The sequence below is a fragment of the Periplaneta americana genome, chromosome 12, assembly GCF_040183065.1.
Source record: "Periplaneta americana isolate PAMFEO1 chromosome 12, P.americana_PAMFEO1_priV1, whole genome shotgun sequence".
NCBI classification, from domain to species: Eukaryota; Metazoa; Arthropoda; class Insecta; order Blattodea; family Blattidae; genus Periplaneta; species Periplaneta americana.
Window position 1 is genome coordinate 124,106,822 of NC_091128.1, and position 24,711 is coordinate 124,131,532.

The 24,711-nt window shown below is 36.5% G+C and overlaps 1 protein-coding gene across 6 annotated transcripts in view; it reads left to right on the forward strand.

The window, feature by feature from the left end:
* The window catches only part of LOC138710867 (uncharacterized), a 2,470,114-nt gene that overhangs the window by 2,421,549 nt on the left and 23,854 nt on the right, over window positions 1-24,711 (forward strand). For 5 of the 6 annotated variants that reach the window (XM_069842040.1, XM_069842041.1, XM_069842042.1 and 2 more), the window contains 2 exons: window positions 2,882-2,991; window positions 17,421-17,573. The gene's annotated coding sequence lies outside the window, so the exon portion shown is untranslated. The remainder of the gene's footprint in view (window positions 1-2,881; window positions 2,992-17,420; window positions 17,574-24,711) is intronic. The other variant, XM_069842039.1, reaches the window with a different exon arrangement.

The window sequence follows — 24,711 nt, forward strand, 5'->3', positions numbered from 1 at the left end:
ACGCTTTAACCTAACACAAGAGCGTCAAAAACGCCCTTTAACCTAACACTAGAGCGTCAAAAACGTGCTTTAACCTGACACAAGAGCGTCAAAAACGCGCTTTAACCTAACACAAGAGCGTCAAAAACGCCCTTTAACCTAACACTAGAGCGTCTAAAACGCGCCGCTAAACGAATCCTAAAGCGTCAAAAACGCTCCGCTTACACAACGCTAGAGCGTTAGAAACGTGTAACTTTCACAACTCTAGAGCGTCAAAAACGCTCTTTAACCAAACATTAGAGCGTCAAGAACGCGTCATTAACAAAGCCTAGCGCGTCGAAACGCGCCGCTAAACCAAACCTACTGCGTCAAAAGCGCATCGAATACACAATCCTACAGAGTCAAAAACTCGCAGCTAAGCCAGCCCTAGAGCTTCAAGAGCACGTTGCTAACAAGCCTAGAGCGTCAAAACTAGCCGCTAACCCGCGTCTAAAACGCGCCGCTAAACCAATCCTAGAGCGTCAAAAACGCACCGCTTACACAACTCTAGAGCGTCAAAAACATGTCACTTTCTCAACTTTAGAGCGTCAAAAACGCTCTTCAACATGACGGCTAGAGCGCCAATAACGCTCTTGAACCTAACACTAGAGCGTCAAAAACGCTTCATGAAACCAAGCCTAGAGCGTCGAACACGCGCCGCTACACCAAACCTAGAGCGTCAAAAGCGTGACGAATACACAACCCTACAGCGTCAAAAGCTCGCTGCTAGCCAGCCCTAGAGCGTCAAGAGCTCGCCGCTAACAAGCCTAAAGCGTGAAAACTATCCGCTAAACCAACACTAGAGCGTCTATAACGCGCCGCTAAACCAATCCTAGAGCATCAAAATGCGCCGCATACACAACTCTAGAGCGTCAAAAACGCTCTCCAATCAAACACTAGAGCGTCAAGAACGCGCTTTAACCTAACACTAGAGCGTAAAAAACGCCTTTTAACCTAACACTAGAGCGTCAAAAACGCTCTTTAACCAAACACTAGAGCGCAAAAACGCGCTTTAACCTAACACAAGAGCGTCAAAAACGCCCTTTAACCTAACACTAGAGCGTCTAAAACGCGCCTCTAAATGAATCCTAAGGCGTCAAAAACGCTTCGCTTACACAACGCTAGAGCGTTAGAAACGTGTACCTTTCACAACTCTAGAGCGTCAAAAACGCTCTTTAACCGAACATTAGAGAGTCAAAAACGCGTCATTAACCAAGCCTAGCGCGTCGAAACGCGCCGCTAAATCAAACCTAGTGCGTCAAAAGCGCATCGAATTCACAACCCTACATCGTCAAAAACTCGCAGCTAAGCCAGCCCTAGAGCTTCAAGAGCACGTCGCTAACAAGCCTAGAGCGTCAAAACTAGCCGCTAACCCGCGTCTAAAACGCGCCGCTAAACCAATCCTAGAGCGTCAAAAACGCACCGCTTACACAACTCTAGAGCGTCAAAAACATGTCACTTTCTCAACTCTAGAGCGTCAAAAACGCTCTTCAACATAACGGCTAGAGCGTCAATAACGCTCTTGAACCTAACACTAGAGCGTCAAAAACGCTTGATGAAACCAAGCCTAGAGCGTCGAACACGCGCCGCTACACCAAACCTAGAGCGTCAAAAGCGCGTCGAATACACAACCCTACAGCGTCAAAAGCTCGCTTCTAAGCCAGGCCTAGAGCGTCAAGAGCGCGCCGCTAACAAGCCTAAAGCGTGAAAACTATCCTCTAACTCAACACTAGAGCGTCTATAACGCGCCGCTAAACCAATCCTAGAGCTTCAAAATGCGCCGCATACACAACTCTAGAGCGTTAGAAACGTTTCACTTTTACAACACTAGAGCGTCAAAAACGCTCTTTGATCTAACACAAGAGCGTCAAAACTCTCTTTAACCTAACACTAGAAAGTCAAAAACGCATCATTAAATCAAGCCTAGAGCGTAGAAAACGCGCCGCTAAGACAATCCTGGTGCGTCAATAATGCAACGCTTACACAACCCTGAAGCGTCAAAAAAGCGCCGCTAAGCCAATCGTAGAGCGTAAACTACGCGCCGCTTACTCAACTCCAAAACGCGACGCTAAGCCAACATTAGAGCGCGAAAACTCGCCGCTAACCCAACCCTAAAGCGGCACTTCGCGCATGTTACACAACTGTAGAGCTTCAAAAACAAGCCAATAACCCAATGCTAAAGCGTGAAAAACGCGCCCCTAAACTGAAATTAGAGGGTCAAGATCGCGCCGCTAAACTAACCGTAGAGCGTCAAAAACCGCGAAGCTAACCTACCCTAGAGCGTCAAAAACACGACACTAAGCTAACGTTAGAGCATGAAAGCCGCGACCATAAGCCAACACTAGAGCGTCATAAATGCGCCGCTAACCCAACCCTAGAGCGACAAAAACGCGCCGATTAAAAACTGTAGAGCGTTAATACGTGGTCACTCGTACTTAGAGTGCGATAAAAGTTTTGGGCTAGTTAATCAGTGTAAGAGCTGAGCTGCCAGACGACTGGATCCAGGAACTACAATCAGCAAGATAAAAACCTTGTCCTTTCACAGTAACACAGGTGGACCAAAACCTTGTTCGAAACTGGTCAGCACTTCTGGAGAAGAAATATCTTCGCAAGTGTCCCTTCGCAACACGACCAGTGAAGGAAACTGTTGCAGACCGATCACATCCTAGATTTTTGAAGTAATGGACCACCTAAAATGGAGAATGGGAGGAGAGTGTAGTGAACACCCTTGGATCGCTACCACAAGTTGCTTCTTCACATTGCAGAGAGTTCATCTTACCAGAAAAAACATACTAAGGTAAATGAAAGTTTTTTATTGAAATAAAAACGAGAATAGTTATTCGTTCTGTTCTTCTCTTTTTAGGTCCATTACCAGTTTCAAAAGAGAAGTACAAGGATATTCAACAACTCAAAACATTCTGTGGAGAGGAAGCAAGAGGATTCTATGAGAAATTGCCGAGAAAGGGTTGATCGGTGTGAAAAATGTGATATTAATTCTGTAGTGCGCGGGAAAAGTGGCACAAGTCAAAAATGTTAATTTCACATTAGAAGGAAAAAAACTGCCTTGACACTGGTTAATGTCAGTTTGATTTTTTTCTGTATGAATTATTCTAATGGGAGAAATACTTATGTCTCGTTTCCCAAGCGAGCAGGTGTTCCGTAAGTAGTCAATATACTAATAAAAAAAATTGTGGAAATTAACTTATGCCACTTTTCCCAAGCATTGCAGAATTGATAAGAAAATTAATTTCATTATATGCTAAGTTTATATAGTTAATGTGATTCCTAACAATTAAACAACATTCACTCTTCAATAATGCAATATATACGGACATTTCCCATTTTTAACATAACAAAATGTGAGTTTGGGTTCTATTTTTTTATTTAACTAATAAGGAATGTGTATCAAGGCTATAATATACTGTTCCAGATATGTATATTTGATAAAGGTTAAGCTGAAAATAAATTAAAAAATAAAAACTCATTTTATAAGAAAAAAAGCACAAAAGATTTAAACTTTAAAACCTTAATATCTCAAAAGCAATAAAAATAGACATTCCCCCTTTTTGATAATAGCCCTTCAAATCCAGACTTACGAGAAACAAAATTGTAAACTCCATTAAATCACACTCAAAATCTTCATGCTATTATTTAACCAGTCATCAATAAATCTCAAATAAGACTGCAATGTCCTTGCCATGTTTATAATATTCGTACTCGATGAGTAAGGGTACGTATACGTTGGAGCGACGATAAACGATAAATGAAGCAGCGAAGCTATATCAGAGGGAATTGAAGCATGCATTGTCATTGAGGTGTGCATATTGGAGTAACGATAAAAGCGAAGATACACGATAAAAGCGACGAAAAATAAAAGTACCATTTTCTTCGCTCTTGTCGTTTATATGATCTCTGATTAAGATAATATTAATCTGTATAATTACCGGTGGTTGTCAATATATCCGAATATTAATCGATTTATTATTATTTCGACATATTAAATTAATTATTGTAGATATTGGCAAATTGATCAATTGTGTATTTATAGTTATATGTTATGTGATCACAAGAACCAATCACAACACAACGAATTTATACTATCTTTGGGATGAGAAACGGGTTTAATTTTGTACGTATTTAAGTTATATTAACATTGAACATAGCAGCTGATATTTCCTATAATCTTATTTCATTAAGTGAATGCATAGAATATCTTCTACTGATAAATCATAATGTTCGCTTCCCGCGTCCTCGCTCCGATATGAACACTTGATTCTTTGATAATACCAAAGCGTCGCTAGATCGTTTCTTTATCGTTTATCCTTGCTCCAACGTGTACGTACCCTAATGCAAAATTAATCAAATAATTTTCACGATACACAAAGCTTATTAATGGAACTATTCATACTATTCATAATTATTGCGAGGCGAACCTAGCGGCAGAAATTGTAATGACATTCCGAGACCCACTCTTGATCATCTATAATCTCGTAAACAACGCTCCTAAGGGTATGTACGCGTTGGAGCAACGATAAACGATAAAAGAAACGATCTAGCGACGCTTTGGTATTATCAAAAAATTAAGTGTTCATATCGGAGCAACGAGAACGCGAGAAGCGAACATTTTGGTTTATCAATAGAAGATATTCTGTACATCCATTTAATGAAAGAAAATATATAGGAAATATCAGCTGCAAGGTTCAAGGTTAATATAACTTAAATATGTACAAAATTGAATCCGTTTCTCATCCCAAAGCTAGTATAAATTAATTGCGTTTTGATTGGCTTTTGTGATCACGTAACGTATCACGAATAAATACACAACTGATCAATTTGTCAATATCCATAATAATTAATTTAATATGCCGAAACAATAATAAATGGATTAATATTCGGATATATTGATAATCATCAATCATTATACATATTAATATTACCTTAATCAGGGATCATATGAACGAAAAGAGCGAAGAAAATTGAATTTTTTCTTTCGTCGCTTTTATCGTGTATCTTTGCTTTTATCGTTACTGCAATATGCACACCTCAATCACAATACATGCTCCAATTCTCTCTGATATAGCATCGCTGCTTCTTTTATCGTTTATCGTTGCTCCAACGTGTACGTACCCTAACACACTCTATTAACTGCTCAGTCGCAATGGTCAAAATGAATGCGGGACGCGGGAAAACGCTGCTTGCAGCGAACTGCGAGCAGAACGCTGCAGTCCCGTCGCCTAGGCGGGATCATAGACTTACTAAATAACCGCTAGACCGCTCACTGGCGCTAGTGTTATGCTCTCAAATTGAACATCCGACGGGCGGCCATTTGTTTGGTTGAGCTGAATAAGTATGGTTGCAACAATGCACACGGATGTAAAGATAAAGAAGGAAGGAATGTTACATTTCACTGATTAGTTAATCTTTAATTTCTATGACGATTTTTGCTCCGTGTTCTATTACAGAAGACAAACTATTGTTCTTATACGACTGTTTATGCTTCAGGTTTCCTCTGTGTAAAAATTCCCTTAACCGAAAATAGAAAGACCTGTGCAAACCGCAGAGAGAATTTCTACCCTATAATGAATCATTCAGTGTGTTCAACTCATTTCGAAGATAGGCCTAGTTGTTACCTTTCAAACTACGTTATTACCATATATATTGTTATTGTCCTTCATCCACACTATATTTTTCATTTTCTTCAAACAGTTGTTGTTTCAGTGCGTACATTAATAATTATTCGCCGAACTTAAAACTACAAAAATTGTATAAATTATATACTATAAAAAGTTAATTTTTAATATGACTGATTGAAAGTAACTCTTGTCTTAATTGAGGATTAATGAAATAGTTTCTTATACTACTACTCCTACTACTACGGCTAGGCTACCTACTGCTACTACGAGTAGGCTACCTCTACTGCTACTACGAGCAGGCTACCTCTACTGCTACTACGAGTAGGCTACTTCTACTGCTACTACGAGTAGGCTACTTCTACTGCTACTACGAGCAGGCTACCTCTACGAGTAGGCTACATCTACTGCTACTACGAGCAGGCTACCTCTACTGCTACTACGAGTAGGCTACCTCTACTGCTACTACGAGCAGGATACCTCCACTGCTACTACTGCTAGTAGCAGTAGGTAGCATGATCGTAGTAGCAGTAGGTAGCCTGCTCGTAGTAGCAGTACGTAGCCCGCTCGTCGTAGCAGTACGTAGCCTACTCTTAGTAGCAGTAAGTACCCTGCTCGTAGTAGCAGTAAGTAGCCTCGTCGTACTAGCTGTAGGTAGCCTGCTCGTAGTAGCAGTAGGTAGCCCGCTCGTAGTAGCAGTAGGTAGCCTCGTCGTACTACCAGTAGGTAGCCTGCTCGTAGTAGCAGTAGGTAGCCTGCTCGTAGTAGCAGTAGGTAGCCTGCTCGTAGTAGCAGTAATTAGACCGCTCGTAGTAGCAGTAGGTAGCCTCGTCGTACTAGCAGTAGGTAGCCTGCTCGTAGTAGCAGTAAGTAGCCTGCTCGTAGTAGCAGTAGGTAGCCTGCTCGTAGTAGCAGTAGGTAGCCTGCTCGTAGTAGCAGTAGGTAGCCTGCTCGTAGTAGCAGTAGGTAGCCTGCTCGTAGTAGCAGTAGGTAGCCTGCTCGTAGTAGCAGTAGGTAGCCTGCTCGTAGTAGCAGAAAGTAGCCTACTCGTAGTAGCAGTAAGTAGCCTCGTCGTAGTAGCAGTAGGTAGCCTCGTCGTAGTAGCAGTAAGTAGCCTGCTCGTAGTAGCAGTAAGTAGCCTGCTCGTAGTAGCAGTAAGTATCCTGCTCGTAGTAGCAGTAAGTAGCCTGCTCGTAGTAGCAGTAGGTAGTCTGCTCGTAGTAGCAGTAAGTAGCCTGCTCGTAGTAGCAGTAAGTAGCCTGCTCGTAGTAGCAGTAAATAGCCTGCTCATAGTAGCAGTAGATAGCCTGCTCGTAGTAGCAGTAAGTAGCCTGCTCGTAGTAGCAGTAAGTAGCCTGCTCGTAGTAGCAGTAGGTAACCTGCTCGTAGTAGCAGTAGGTAACCTGCTCGTAGTAGCAGTAGGTAACCTGCTCGTAGTAGCAGTAGGTAGCCTGCTCGTAGTAGCAGTAGGTAGCCTACTCGTAGTAGCAGTAGGTAGCCTGCTCGTAGTAGCAGTAGGTAGCCTGCTCGTAGTAGCAGTAAGTAGTCTACTCGTAGTAGCAGTAGGTAGCCTGCTCGTAGTAGCAGTAAGTAGTCTACTCGTAGTAGCAGTAGGTAGCCTGCTCGTAGTAGCAGTAAGTAGTCTACTCGTAGGAGCAGTAAGTAGTCTACTCGTAGTAGCAGAAAGTAGTCTACTCGTAGTAGCAGTGGGTAGCCTGCTCGTAGTAGCAGTAGGTAGCCTGCTCGTAGTAGCAGTAAGTAGTCTTCTCGTAGTAGCAGTAGGTAGCCTGCTCGTAGTAGCAGTAAGTAGTCTACTCGTAGTAGCAGTAGGTAGCCTGCTCGTAGTAGCAGTAAGTAGTCTACTCGTAGTAGCAGTAGGTAGCCTGCTCGTAGTAGCAGTAAGTAGTCTACTCGTAGTAGCAGTAGGTAGCCTGCTCGTAGTAGCAGTAAGTAGTCTACTCGTAGGAGCAGTAAGTAGTCTACTCGTAGTAGCAGTAAGTAGTCTACTCGTAGTAGCAGTAGGTAGCCTGCTCGTAGTAGCAGTAGGTAGCCTAGTCGTAGTAGTATAAGATACTGTTCCATTAATCCGCAATTAAGACAAGAGTTACTTTCAATCAGCCATATTAAAAAATTAACTTTTTATAATATATAATTTATACAGTTTTTGTAGTTTTAAATTCGGCGAATAATTATTCATGTACGCACTGAAACAACAACTGTTTGAAGAAAATGAAGGATATAGTGTGGATGAAGGACAATAACAATGTATATGGTAATAACATAGTTTGAAAGGTAACAACTATCTTCGAAATGAGTTGAATACACTGAATGATTCATTATAGGGTAGAAATTCTCTCTGCGAATTGCACAGGTCTTTCCATTTTCGGTTAAGGGCATCTTTACTCAGAGGAAACCTGAAGCATAAACAGTCGTATAAGAACAATAGTTTGTCTTCGTATAACATGCAGCAAAAATCGTCATAGAAATTAAAGATTAACTAATGAGTGAAATGTAACATTTCTTCCTTCTCTATCTTTACATCCGTGTGCATTGTTGCAATTAAAAGCAGCACATGAACGAACCATACTTATTCAGCTCAACCAAACAAATGGCCGCCCGTAGGCTGTTCAATTTGGGAGCATAACACTAGCGCCAGTGAGCGGTCTAGCGGTTATTTAGTAAGTCTATGGTATATAGTTACTGCAACAGCCGCGATGTTGCCAAGTGCTTAATAGAAACATAATGATTTCCTCTAAAACGGTGAATGTCAGAGAAAAACTTATTTAGATGTTTCAAATCTCTCCTTATGATCTATTACCAGTTTCATTTTGATGCAGAGGTTACCATCCATTCTGTAAATATGCAAGTATTCGCATACATACATACATACATACATACATACATACATACATACATACATACATACATACATACATACATAATTATACATCCTCTGATTGAGGTTCTGGCTGATATGTACATCTCTTATCAGGGAGTACATCTCACTTGATGATATGTGTCAGAGAGAGAACAATAATTGTTTGTAGGCATCTGAAGTCTGACTAATCTAATATCGTAGGAACTGGCCACCTTACCCAATTATCTCCTGGCCTAGTTACCTCATAAGTGGTGTCTTGTTGGTATCACTTGTGAGGTTCAGACCTGTCTTCGGACAGTTGACTAAACAACAACCTACTTATAGTCGCGTCGCTGTTATTTCCGGCGTCTAAGGGTACGTACACGTTGGAGCGACGATAAACGATAAAAGAAGCAGCGATGCTATACCAGAGAGAATTGAAGCATGCATTGTCATTGAGGTGTGCATATTGGAGTAATGATAAAAGCGAAGATACACGATAAAAGCGACGAAAAAGGAAAGTTCAATTTTCTTCGCTCTTGTCGTTTATATGATCTCTGATTAAGATAATATTAATCTGTATAATTACCGGTGGTTATCAATATATCCGAATATTAATCGATTTATTATTATTTCGGCATATTAAATTAATTATTGTAGATATTGGCAAATTGATCAGTTATGTATTTATTCGTCATATGTTATGTGATCAGGAGAACCAATCACAACACAACGAATTTATACTATCTTTGGGATGAGAAACGGGTTTAATTTTGTACGTATTTAAGTTATATTAACCTTGAACTTAGCAGCTGATATTTCCTACATATCTTCTTTCATTAAGTGGATGCATAGAATATCTTCTACTGATAAATCAAAATGTTCGCTTCCCGCGTCCTCGTTGCTTCGATATGAACACTTGATTCTTTGATAATATCATAGCGTCGCTAGATCATTTCTTTTATCGTTTATCGTTGCTCCAACGTGTACGTACCCTTAGGAAGTCTAGGCTCTGTAAAGATTAGGTAGGTAGAACCAAAATGGCGAACGATTATATCCAGTATTTATCGAGTCTTAGGAAGTGCATGACGCCGTCAGGAGCGAATGATAAGACGCATATGTTTAAATGTAGCCGACCTGCAGTGTGATTGGCTGCCGAAAATAAGAGGACGTGACTATATTAATATAACGTTTCTCTAAGAATCGTTCATTCAGTTATCACGCAATGGCTCAACTACCTAACCTAGAAAGTCAGCCACGAGAGATCGTTTAATGAACTTACAAAGTTTGTATCAGTGGTCATCATCAGAGGATGAAACTATGGCTTTTGTTTAAATAATAAAATCTTACCTAGTAAAGAACAAATAAACCTTTTTTATAGTGTAGTGTTTAAAAATCATGTACGCACCTATTATACTTTGTGTACTAATATTTTCTCTAGTCATTCGCCGTGTAATAATGGTTAGCATGTCCGACCGTGAAATGAGAGGGTCCGGGTTCAAATCCTATTTGGGACAAGTTACTTGTTGGGGGTTTCTTCCAAGATTTACCCTCATTTAATTGAAATGGAATTGCTGGGTAACCTACGGCGTTGGAACTCAGATTGAATTCCCATCATCTATTCGTACAAGAGCGCGAATGTTCGGCGACAAATACCATTAACAGAGGAGGAGTGGTAAGCACAGTAAACATCAGACTGCTGTGCAAGCCTTCGGGCGCCTCCTCCGTGAAGGAACAAAGAAAATACTACAAAGAAGATATATATTTCATATAGGCTACTATTCTACGTAGGCCTAACCCCAATTGAAGAGATGGATTCCAAACTGCCCTAAGTCCAAATGACAAGTTATGAGAAAATGTCAAAAACTGATAAAATAAATTTGACGCCCCTAGTGTCTGCATTATGTTTTTTTTTTTTTCAAACTGATCTAAGTCAAGACTTAGGAGAGTCTGTTAAATAAACTTACACAGTTATAATAGTCTTGGAAAGGATAAATTAAAACGTGAATAAAACAAGTTAAAATAAAATTTTGATTATTACCACCTTCATTAACCCTATTACTGCACTAGCAAGTAATATAGTAGAAAGAGGTGCAGACAACTTAAAAAAAGGACTTTGGACACTTTGGAGTCCACCTCTTCAATTATATTTTTAGAATAACCTTTCTATAATATGCCTAAACCGTCAAACCTCGTCATAATACATAACAAAATATAGATATGAACATCATTGTTAACAGCAATGTCTGCGAGATGTAGAATCAGTCCAAAAGTGACATGTGAAAAACACTGGCTTCTGCTATCTACGAAATAAGGAAACAAGATTTTAAAACTGAAAACATATCGATGACTAAAAAGGGTGATACCTCGTAACTGTAAATTTGAAAACTGTTTAAAATTGTTTTTCTCAAAATAGACTAACTTTTTATAGGGTATATTGGACACTTTGTACTTTAACGTGTTACCTCGCCACTTGTGGGCACCACATTCTGCTAGAAGTCAATGACGGAAGTAGGCACGAGTTAAAGTACAAAGTGTCCAACAGACCCTAATTTACCCTATATGCTTCCGCTTTGCAAGATCTACTCGAGGACAAAATATTAGTTTTCTTTTCAATTTTGTGAACATAATAATAATCTATACTAATAATAAATCTGTAGCCGAAATTTTTCTGGTAATTTTCGATTTTCCAAAAATAATTGGTCTTAACATATATAATTAACCACCCTGAAACCGAAAATCGCATTTTTGAAATTTTTGTTTGTATGTCTGTCTGTATGTTTGTTACCTTTTCACGCGATAATGGCTGAACCGATTTATATGAAAATTGGAGTATAAATTAAGTTCGTTGTAACTTAGATTTTAGGCTATATGCCATTCAAAATACTTTATTTAAAAGGGGGGTTATAAGGGGGCCTGAATTAAATAAATCGAAATATCTCCCTTATTATTAATTTTCATGAAAAATGTTACATAACAAAAGATTCTTTAAAAATGATTTCCGATAAGTTTTATGCTTTACAAAATTTTGATAGGACTGATATTTAATGAGATAAATGAGTTTTAAAATTAAAATAACGCCATCCAAGACGGTGCAATGAAATAACAAATGACTTCGTCTATAAGAAGCCTTGGACAACTACAATCGAAAAAGGGGCCTTGGACAGCAACAATCGAAAGCTATTAAACTTAGCCTACAGACAATGTTTCTGTGTTTGTATGAAGTATTATCGGAAGCTAAATTAACCGATTTGTATAATTAATTATTATTTCGCCATTGGAAAGTGTAGTTTCTCTAGATGGCCATACTGCTATAGGCCTAATGTTATTACAGTAACTTCTTAGTAAATCGAGGACAGGTAAGATTAAAATAGCTTCTTATGCACAGAAAATTTGGTAGGCTATTTTGTACATTCGTTTTCTGTATTTCTTAAAATAATATTTATGTACACATTCATTTTAATCTCCGAGAATTAACGAACAACGAGAGTGTATTGATTTAGTATGCAGTAATAGTACTTTAGCTTAGCAATCCATTATTTTATAATTCAAATTTTAACTATGCTCAATCGAATCGTGTTAAAATACATAAAATAGACTATATATGCAATAAATGCAATGCAAAAAAAATGGGTAATGAGCCAAGCAGATTATGTTGCGCTGTTGTAAAAGTTGTTGCTTCTGAGATTCAAGAGCCCCCACAACAAATTAAAAACTTTCTTATCGGAGTACATTCGTTATCAACGCACTTTTTATATAATATAATATAATATAATATAATATAATATAATATAATATAATATAATATAATATATACTAATAATAAATATGTAAGCGAAAATTTTCTGGTAATTTTCGCTTTTCCACAAATAATTGGTGGTAACATGTATAATTATTCATCCTGAGACCGAAAATCGCCTTTTTGACATTTTTGTTTGTATGTCTGTCTGTCTGGATGTTTGTTACTTTTCACGCGATAATGGCTTAACGGATTTCGATGAAAATTGAAATATAAATTAAGTTCGTTGTAATTTAGATTTTAGGCTATATAGCATTCAAAATACTTCATTTAACGGGACCTGAATGAAATCGAAATATCTTGCTTATTGTTGCTTTTTTGTGAAAAATGTTACATAAAAAAAGTTTCTTTAAAAATGATTTCTGATAAGTTTTATTCTATGCAAAATTTGGTAGGTCTGTTAGACTTTTAAAATAACAATACAATACGTTTTCACCGCCGCCTCAGATTGTAGCGTTGTTGTTCCTGCAGTAATTCCCATGTGCAAAATATAAAATTTTTGAGTAGGAAGAAAAAACACATTTATTCATCCCATGGCAATGGTACATAGGAGATCGTGAATTCTTACATTTTCGAAAGAAAGAAATATAATTACATATCACTGTTTATGCTGTATCACTATTTAAGTTATTTGAAGGGTTCAAAACACAGTGGGCCAAGCGCCATTTACTGAAGACGTAGAAAACAATGGTTAAAATTAAGTTATTACCATAATTCAATGGAACCATATGGCAAGTAATATAAAGTTTACACATTAAAACTAAATGATATGTCAATCTTCATTAAACTATAGTTGCATGTAATAACAAATAAGAAACATGTTAAAGGAATTGTCATTGCACCAAATGAGTGCTCTCTGGACCAAAATGATCGCAATTTAATTATTTAAATACAATTTCAATTAAGTAACATATTAAACGATTTATCATTCTAACAAACACGTATGTTCCCTGGATCAAACGTCCTATTTTAATTACATAATTACTTTATATTTATTTCTAACAGGTGCAGCGGAGCGCACGGGTACGGCTAGTAATAATAATAATAATAATAATAATAATAATAATAATAATAATAATAATAATAATAATAATAATAATGTAGGACCTAGTTAATCAGATAATCTAAATAACAGTGTAATTAAGATAATGACCATTTGTGTAGATACTAGTTACACTGGCGTTTAAAGATATCTGACTATATACCAATCGATAGTCATGTAAGTGTGGCTTCTTTAGTTATAACTTCTATGAATAGATGGCGAAGGTAATAGTCTGTGTAACCAATCGTACATAAATATACCCGCATTATAGAAATATTTTTTTATTACCGCTCTGCTGATTGTAAAACAACACTGGATTTAGCTGGAAACAACTTATATTTTCAATTAACTTACGAGAATAACTTGTGTTTAATCTAGGCGTACATCATCATTTTTCCCGACACTTATTTAACCACCCCCAATAATGTTGCCACCTATTGAGAACTAGCGGAACTATTTCAAAGTTTGTCAATTTGTTATATCTTTCTGATTTTTCCCGTGGTTAGAAAGTTCGCTTACACGATCATAAAATCGTAGGTCAGATATCTTTGAACGTCAGTGTACCACCACAGTCTAGTATATACAGTCGCGAAGCTCAATACGTAGTAAATATGCAAACATTAGATAGTTTCTCACCACTAGGATCGCTAATATCGCCTCATTACAGGCAATGCAAAATAGTACCGTCACAGTCTATTGTTTCTAGCACCCTCAAAACTCAAGCTTCGTGACTGTATATAGTAGACTGTGGTACCACTTTTTAGCTATCGATAAACTTCAAGGCCGACATTCAACTCATAAGATGGCATGCGCACCAACGAAACTGAAGGTGAGTACAAAAAAGGCATATGTAAAAATCCGACGTCATCTTCTAAAATAGGTACACTGACATTCAAAGATCTCTGACACTAGTGATCGATAATTTGTTGGTGTAAGTGTGACTTCTTTAGTTATTACTTCTCTGAATAGATGGCGAAGATAACAGTCAGTATTGCCAATCGTACGTAAATATACCCGTAATTACAGAATTCTATTTTTCATACCACTCTGCTAATTGTAAAACATCACTGGCTTTAGCTGGAAACCGCTGATATGGTCAATTATGAGAATAATTAATGCTTAATCTACATAATCATTTTCCCTGACATTTTTTAACCATCCCACTAATAGTGCCACCTATTGAGAACTAGCGGAAATCTTTCAAAGTTTGTCAATTTTTAATATCGTTGCTTCTAACTTATCCCGTAGTTTGAAAGTTCGATTACACGGTCATAAAACCATAGGTCAGATATCTTTGAACGTCAGTGTACACTAACGGTCAAAGATATATGACTCTACTAATCGATCGTAATCGATAATTTGTTGGTTAAATGCGGCTTCTTTAGTTATTACCTCTATGAATAGATAGCAACGGTAATAATCAGTGTACAATCGTACATACATATATATACCCGCATTATAGAATTCAATTTTTCATACCACTCTACTGATTGTAAAACAACACTGAATTTAGCTGGAAACCGATGATAATGTCAATTATGATAATAAATTATCCTTAATCCACATCATCATTTTTCCCGAATTTTTTAATCGTCCCAATAATGGTGTCACCTATTGAGAACTAGCTGAACCATTTCAAAGTTTGTAAATTTGTTATATCTTTGGTTCTGACTTATCCTGTGATTAGAAAGTTCACTTATACTATCATAAAATCGTAGGTCAGATGTCTTTGAACGTCTGTGTACAATAACGAAAATAAATAAGGGTGAAATGAAAAGTAGTGCAGTGGCATAGGCCTACTGTCTAATTAATTTATGGCAGTTTTACAGAATGTGTAAAAGCTAAATTTTGAAAACACTAGGGAATTTTCATTCTATTTAAGGATATTACGCATTAAAACAAGTAAATTTTGTAGTCAAAAGTTGGCTCCTCTGGAAGAATGGTTGCATTTGTTGTTGTATAAGATGGCCGACCTCGGATTTTCGAAGATTGTTTTTTCCATAACGAAATGCATGAATTCTTCAAGATAAGTAAAATAAACATTTATAAACCAAAATGCTGCTGGGAAGATAGCAAGCAACGGTCGACAAGAGTATTCATACATGAAAGGAAACGTCTTCGATCCAACAGCACCGTCAAATGAGGTGAGTTGAAAAACGATTGTTGTTAATGTCTAACGTTGAAAGATACTATTTATCGCCTACGACACATTCCCAGTATCTAAACTAATTGCAATTTGAGTGGCGTATACCGTTCTTTAATTATATTTAAGAGTAAGAAAGGAAGCTTTTTTGGCTCCCCTGGAAGAATGGTGGTTGTTGTACAAGATGGCTGACCTCGGATTTTCGAAAATTGCGTTTTCTATAACGAAATTGCGGATATATATGCATCTTCAGCCGTCTTACATGTCGTACCAACATAACTTACGAGACATTATGAACGTTTCACACTAGTTTGCAATGTTCCAGCGGGATAGAAATTCGGGCATTTTCATACCTCAGGGAAGTGTGTAGAGGTAAGAAAATGTAGTGTTATGACAGGTTAGGTTAGTTTAGACTTTTATTATGTCTTACGTAGACTACTTATCTGTGACAGGTTAGGTTATGGTAGTTTAGGGCTTTCTTATGCCTTGTATAGACAAATCTGTGACAGGTTAGTTTAGGATTTTAGTGACAGGTTAGGTTAGAATAGTTTAAGCTATTGTTATGACTTGTATAGGCGAATCTGTGACAAGTTAAGGGAACGAGGTAGGGATTAGAGGTCAAAAATCCGATTTTTTGTTTTGTATTTTAAAATAAAGTACAAAGCTGTTCTTTAAAACATTTAAATATTATGGGGGTATTTCTGCATATAACTTAGCCTTTTAAATATTCTATTTAAATTTGGCGGTGCATGTAATTCATACATTCTTCTTCTTTTTTAATGCAGTTTTCCATATGTTGACATTTTCCAAACTAAGTGCATTTTTCTCTGATACTACTGAATCAATTTATATGAAACTTTTACAGTGTTTCCTGCAGCCTGTGTCCTACATAGTACACCTACGGGTTTAAGAATGTCGCATACATAACACGAGAAAAAAATAGTATATGCATTGAAAAAAATTGTAAAATATGTTAAGCAAAGTTCAGTATTTTTTTCTGTTTCACTAGGTGTGAAATATTTAACTAAATTTTGCTTTAGAATTTACAATACACATTACTAGATATTTTTAAAAAGTACAAGGCATATGAGCGAAAATTGTAGCAAGTAATGTGCACCTGAAGAATCAGGTACACTTAGCAACGTGGGAAAACAGGTTATCAGTTAGGACCTTTCTTTTCCATTTGAATACGAAACAAATTAGTTGTCTTTTATACCACTGAATTCAGAATGGTTGATTGTATAAGCCTGGAAGTTTTTATTCCATTCTGACCACTAGAAGCCTAGAAATACTGAACTAAACTTTTGTATTGAAATTTTTTAATCGCACAAGCACCACTACCCAGTTCCCTTAAGTTAGGTTAGTTTAGGATTTTAGTGACAGGTAAGGTTAGTTTATGCTTTTATAATGCTTTTCATATAAGAAACTGTGACAGGTTAGATTACGATAGTTTAGGCTTTTGTTATGCCTTGTATAGGCGAATCTGTAACAAGTTAGATTAGTTTATTGCGGATTTTCTTATTTGTCCTACAGAATAATCTTTGTAATGTTGACAAGTAATATTTGAAGAGAAAAATTCGCTCCTAGTATAATTGCAGTTGACACTAGACATATACGTCAACATAATAGGCCTAACTTGGAGTCAGGCCACAAAGGTAAACACTGAAGGAGGAAGATTCGATCGGGTGCTATGGATTGAATTCGGCGTAGCTCAGTGGTCAGAGCGCTTGGTACGTAGAACCAAGGACCCGGGTTCGATCCCCGGCGCCGGAGCGAATTTTTCTCCTCTAATATTAATAGATTAATTTAGTTTAGGATTTTAGTGACAGGTTGGGTTAGTTTAGGCTTTTATTATCGTCAAGATGAAGGTGAAAGCGATTGAGTCTGGCGCTCTTGAACAGGTAGTGATTTTTTGTTTTCTATGTTGGCAGTTCAAGTCAGTCGGTGTCTATTCCAAATTCGACGGAAATCACTCAACGCTCGTTTCACCACAAAAGACTGCTGGGAAGATAGCAAGGAACAGTCGACAAGAGTGTTCATACAGGAAAGGAAACGTCTTCGATCCAACAGCACCGTCAAATGAGGTGAGTTATAAAACGATTGTTGTTATTAATGTTGAAAGACACTATTTATCGTCTACGACACATTCCTAGTATATAAGCTAATTACAATTTGAGTGGCGTATACCTTTCTTTAATTTTATTTAAGAGTAAGGAAGAAAGCTGTTGTGTTAAAACACCCTGACCACCTTATATAATTATAATCTTCAGTTAAACAGAAATATGAGAACATAGAACCTAACCTCGAAGTCAACTAGACGATCAACTGACGCGCCCTATGAGTGTATTTTGAAGTTAAATAGCGCTAATGTAATACTATCGCGTAAATAAGTGTAGATATTTGTTATTATTATGGTTATTATTGGTAATCATTTACTGTTCTCCAACCAGGAGATAAATCGTGAAAAGAATGTGCTTACTATTGCGTCATCTATTGGAGCGAAGTAGATATTATTACCGTTATAACGTCAGTTTAAAATCATGCGCTCTCCTGCATATGTTATTTCCTATATGGAGAGATTAAAAGACCAGGAGATTAACCGTGATCTAATTTTGTAACTAGGGTAGTATAAAAATGTGTATATCAGTGTTATTGTTTGTGCTGTGAGAGCTAGCCAATAGAGATACGAGTATCCACGTGTGTGTCCTTATGACATCAACAGTCATTCACAGCATCACCCCGCTCCCTCTAATTCCCTGGAGACTTTCTCGTGGTTGGAGTACAGTACTTTAGCTGACGGCGCGTTTTCTCGACAAAATTTATGCAGAACTCCTTTATTTTACCTGGAACATCCGTACGAACTACTAAAATTGAACGGATAGCATCCATTTTCAGTTCATGTAGGCTAGTTAGTACTTAGGACCTTAAGGTATGTATTCTTTGGTAGGCGACTGATGTTGATCTGTTTGTTTTGATGTTCCTTATAATATGCAGAGTGTTGTGATGATGTATTAATGAGTTGATATTTCGTTCTTCCTTATGCTTTCATGGGGGCACATACATTAGTGTTAGTGTTTGATGGGAATTCTTTGCAGTATGTTTCACCATCCGCTGGCATACAGTCCTATTTCTCTAAATATTATGAGTTAAAAGTTAAGTTAGATTACAGGTTCTGCCAGAAGTTTGACACCCCCTCGAAATAGATGTTTCACTCCTATCCTAATACTTATATGAAATCCCCTAATGCAGATAAATGGATACAATGGTAGATAGATAGGTAGATAGATGGATTTATATGTAGATAGATGTACAGACAGGTAGATAGATGGATACATAGGTAGATGGATAGATACAATGGTAGATGGATAGTACAATGGTAGATAGTTGCAGTGGTAGACAGATATATACAATGGTAAACAGATAGATGCAATGGTAGATGGATAAAAGCAATGGTAGACGGATAGATGCAATGATAGTTGGATAGATACAATAATAGCCTAATTGGATAGACGTAATAGTAGCTGTATAGGTACAATGGTACATGAAGAGATATAATATATGAATGAGTATAATGATATTTTTTGTATTCGACAGACAATGGAGAAAAAATGGGAGTATAATTGTACAGTACATCAGTTATTCATAGATTTCAAAAAGGCATATGACTCGGTTAAGAGGGAAGTATTATATGATATTCTTATTGAATTTGGTATTCCCAAGAAACTAGTTCGATTAATTAAAATGTGTCTCAGTGAAACATACAGCAGAGTCCGTATAGGTCAGTTTCTATCTGATGCTTTTCCAATTCACTGCGGGCTAAAGCAGGGAGATGCACTATCACCTTTACTTTTTAACTTCGCTTTAGAATGTGCCATTAGGAAAGTTCAGGATAACAGGCAGGGTTTGGAATTGAACGGGTTACATCAGCTTCTTGTCTATGAGGATGACGTGAATATGTTAGGAGAAAATCCACAAACGATTAAGGAAAACACAGAAATTTTACTTGAAGTAAGTAAAGCGATCGGTTTGGAAGTATGTAAATCCCGAAAAGACAAAGTATATGATTATGTCTCGTGACCAGAATATTGTACGAAATGGAAATATAAAAATAGGAGATTTATCCTTCGAAGAGGTTGAAAAATTCAAATATCTTGGGGCAACACTAACAATGACACTCGGGAGGAAATTAAACGCAGAATAAATATGGGAAATGCGTGTTATTATTCGGTTGAGAAGCTTTTATCATCCAGTCTGCTGTCAAAAAATCTGAAAGTTAGAATTTATAAAACAGTTATATTACCGGTTGTTCTCTATGGTTGTGAAACTTGGACTCTCACTAGGAGAGAGGAACATAGGTTAAGGGTGTTTGAGAATAAGGTGCTTAGGAAAATATTTGGGGCTAAGCGGGATGAAGTTACAGGAGAATGGAAAAAGTTACACAACGCAGAACTGCACGCATTGTATTCTTCACCTGACATAATTAGGAACATTAAATCCAGACGTTTGAGATGGGCAGGGCATGTGGCACGTATGGGCGAATCCAGAAATGCATATAGAGTGTTAGTTGGGAGACCGGAGGGGAAAAGACCTTTGGGGAGGCCGAGACGTAGATGGGAGGATAATATTAAAATGGATTTGAGGGAGGTGGGATATGATGATAGAGACTGGATTAATCTTGCACAGGATAGGGACCGATGGCGGGCTTATGTGAGGGCGGCAATGAACCTTCGGGTTCCTTAAAAGCCATTTGTAAGTAAGTATGAGTACAATGATAGATCGCCAGATACAGTATATATTAGTAAATAGATAGGTAGAATGGTAGATGGATAGGTAAAATGGTAGATGGATACGTACAATGGTAGATGGTTAAGTACAGTGGTAGATGGAAGGGACAATGGTACATGGGAAAGTACAGTTGTAGATGAATTCTCACAATAGTATATGGATAGATGCAATGGTAGATGGATTCTTACAGTGGTAGATGGATAGATGCAATGGTAGACGAATAGACACAATGGCAGGTGGATAGATACATTGGTAGATGGACAGATCTAGTGGTAGATGGATAGATATAATGGTAGATGGATAGATAAAATGATAGATGAATAGACACAATGATAGATGGACAGACACAATGATAGATGCATAGACGAAATGGTAGAAGGATTGGGACGTTCGCAGATGTATAGAAACAATGGCAAATGCACAGGTTAAATGGTACATTGATTGACAATGATAGATGTATGGTCAGAATGATAGATGGATGGACACAATTACAGACCGATAAACACAAAGATAGATGAATAGACATAGATAGATGGATGGATGGATGGATGGATGGATGGATGGATGGATGGATGGATGGATGGACACACAGATAGACAGAATGTTGGGTAAACACAATGATAGACGGATAGACACAACGATAGGCGAATAAACAAAATAATGGATGATAGACACAATGATGAATAAAAACAATGATAGACTGATAGACACAACGATAGGCGAATAGACAAAATAATGGATGGATAGACACAATTAATGATGAATAAAACAATGATAGACTGATAGACACAATGATTGAATAATGGATACAATAACTGATGTTTAAATATGAGTGATGGATAGATACACTGATTAATAGATAGATACAAGGATTGCTGGATAGATACAATGAATAATGGGTAGATACGAGGATTTATGGATAGATACATTGATTTGTGGATAGATACATTGATTGGTGGATAGATACAAGGATTGATGGAAAGATACAATGATTGATGGATAGATGTAATGATTGATGGGTCGTTGATTATGTACAATGATAGCTGAATTGATTGATAGTTACAATGATTGATGGATAGATGGATAGGTTCAAAGATAGACGGGTTGATGGGTAGATACAATGATAGAGGGATGGATAAAATGATAGATGGATTGATGGATAGATGCAATGATGTATTGATGAAAATATACAATGATAGATGGATTGATGGGTAGATATAATGATAGATTGATTGATGAATAGATACAGTGATAGATGGATTGATGGAAAGGTACAATGATAAAATGTAAGTTAATTTAACAGTCACTGACCGGCAGAGATAAAATGTAAGATCTGTAGAACATTAATAAATGCTAAGTGGGCCTATAGAGACCGAGGGGCGTGGTTTTGTTTTGCTGAACTTCAAGACAATGGTAACTCATTTAAAGTTAGTGTGACTGTAGCCTATATATATATATATATATATATATATATATATATATATATATATATATTCGTTTGGTTTTACTTTATAGTTTTATTTTTTTATTATTTCATTTGTATTTCTGGTGATGTGGAAGAGAAGGCCAGAATAAATAAATACACACACACATATATATATATATATATATATATATATATATATATATATATATATGTATACACACACATACACACACAAACAAAAACATTTGAAAGTATGGTACGTGATGAAATGTTTTCTTTCGTTGCCTGATCTGCAGTTGTTTTAAATTGAGTTAATCCTTTCAGGCATTTGGCTAAGAAGTTCATTAATTCATGTAAATGACGCGATGTAAAGATTTATCTTGATGGATGAGAAAGCTTATTAAAGGCAATTCGTTTTGGTTGTCTATAGTTAAGTTTCTGAGATTTCCGAAAAGTCTAACAATCAGTTTAATGAAAAAAAGAAGCAAAAATAACAACCCGGGCAACGCCGGTTGCTTTCAGCTAGTTTTGTAATAAAATATATATTAATATTCTTTTAAGCATGGCATAAGCCTAAATCTGTACTGTAAATATTTTGCAATAAAATAGGAATTGACGTAATTTAAAGTATAATAGGTATAGGCCCAAGCTTAAATCTAAGTAGGCTACATATTTTCTGTCCCCTTTTTTCGAACTCTGTCCTCCTTTTTTAAGCTTAATGTTCTCTTTTTTTATCGATGTGAATCTGGTCACGAGAGGTCTGATATTTATTAGGACTGTTTCGTGAATAAAATAAAACTGTAAATAATATATCCCTAACATTCGCTTACAAAATGTTAATAACTTAATTGTATATTTATGAATACTTAACCTATTCAGATATTGTGAAGTTGAAATAGAAGAATATCGATTATTGCAATAAAGAAATTGGATGTTATTCAGCAATGCCAATTTACGAAAAGCGAAATACAGGTTTAACAATGTTATTTACATGTAGGCCTACTGCTCTTTTCTCTTATTATTATAAGAGAAATACATTTTCATTATCTGCTGAATCATAATCTAATTTAAACATTTTATACGAGTAATATATGCAACCAGATTAATACATTAATTACAAGTAATATTAATTAAATGAATAATTGCTGAAAACGCAGTTATCAAATCTGAATGAAAGAGAGTCATTTTCTTCAGATAGCCTACAATTGACATGGAATTAGAAGATGAAGTTGTAGATGTGGAAGTAGCATTTCGCACTTTATTTAGTACGCCCTACTTCATCGTTATAATACACACTACACCGAGAACTATGAACTATGTAATATGTGTGGAGACAGCTAGCAATGCTTATGTATTCACACTACAGCGAGAAATATGTTGCTATACAATGGAGCCATCTCTGGATAGATAATTAAAACACGAATTTTACTGCACTACTATATGGAAGGCAGTTTGATCAAAGACCTTGTATATAATACTATACAAGGTCTTTGGGTTTGATATGCTCTGATGTTACATAAATTTCTATTAATTTTTCAATTTTATTTACGTAACACAAATTTTATAGACTACAATTAGGTTGGGTTATCTGCGGGAGCGGGACCAATGTCAACTATGCCTTATTTCTACCGTTACTCCGTGCTACAGGAAAGCATTTTCAAAGCTCGACAAACGTATTCTCGCTGTAGTGTGTAACGGGACTAAAGCTGCATCTAAGTGGCTCAATTTTCTATGCGCGTATGCATGCAATCTCGGAAGAATATTGAAAGAATCAAGTGTAAAATGTACATTCAATTAAGATGCATGAAGATTTTGTGTCTAAATGTTGCGCCGTTTTGAATGTCGTCTTCATTGCGTAAATGTAATGCTCATCGATTTACGGGTAAACAGTTGGGAGTCCACACCTGTGGAGTAACGGTCAGCGCGTCTGGCTGCGGAACCAGGTGGCCCGGGTTCGAATCCCGGTCGGGGCAAGTTACCTGGTTGAGGTTTTTCCGGGGTTTTCCCTCAACCCAATACGAGCAAATGCTGGGTAACTTTCGGCGCTGGACCCCGGACTCATTTCACCGGCATTATCACCTTCATTTCATTCAGACGCTAAATAACCTAGATGTTGATACAGCGTCGTAAAATAACCCAATTAAAAAAACAGTTGGGGCACTGACTAAACAAAAGAACGGCCCTGCGATAAATTGATAGTGATAAATCTAGCTGTAAAAATTATCACGATATATGACTGATTGTTTGATATTCAAAATGTCATTACACTTCAGTGGTCGAAAATGGAATGATGTGATATAAACGTAATAGTCAATATTTATTTATTTATTTATTTATTTATTTATTTATTTATTTATTTATTTATTTATTTATTTATTTATTTATTTATTTATTTATTTCTATAACACGGCAAAGCCCCAATTACAATAGTACACATATTTGTTTAAAACATAGAATTGCAGAGAACATGAAAAAAGAGATAAAAACAGATATAAATGCAAGATACAAGTGTAAATACAAATTAAAAATTAAAAAACACAGACAAATAGATACTACCTAAATATAGATATAAATGAAAAATACAAAAATACAAACTCAAAAATGTAAAGTGTAGCTATAATTGGCAAATTACAGAGTAACAAATAGATAGCAATATTATTTAAAATCAACTACCTTCAGTATATTAATAAGAAAATGTTTATATTTCATGTAAGAAATGCTGAAATGTAGATCCCATGTTTTACATATTTCATTGAAATTTGAACACATTTTTAACGCTGGTGAATTTTTATGTGCTGAAGTGTTTGGTTTTTTATAATATAACAATTGACGATGATTTCTTAAATGTGATGTTCTAGCGTTAATCTGGATTTGTGATAATATTTCGCTATTATCCAGTAGACCGTTGAATATTTTATACAATAAAAGTTGCTCAGCAAGTAATCTACGACTTCCAAGAGACATTAAATTAAATTCAGCAAGTAGATTGTTGTACAAAATTTTGTTATGGA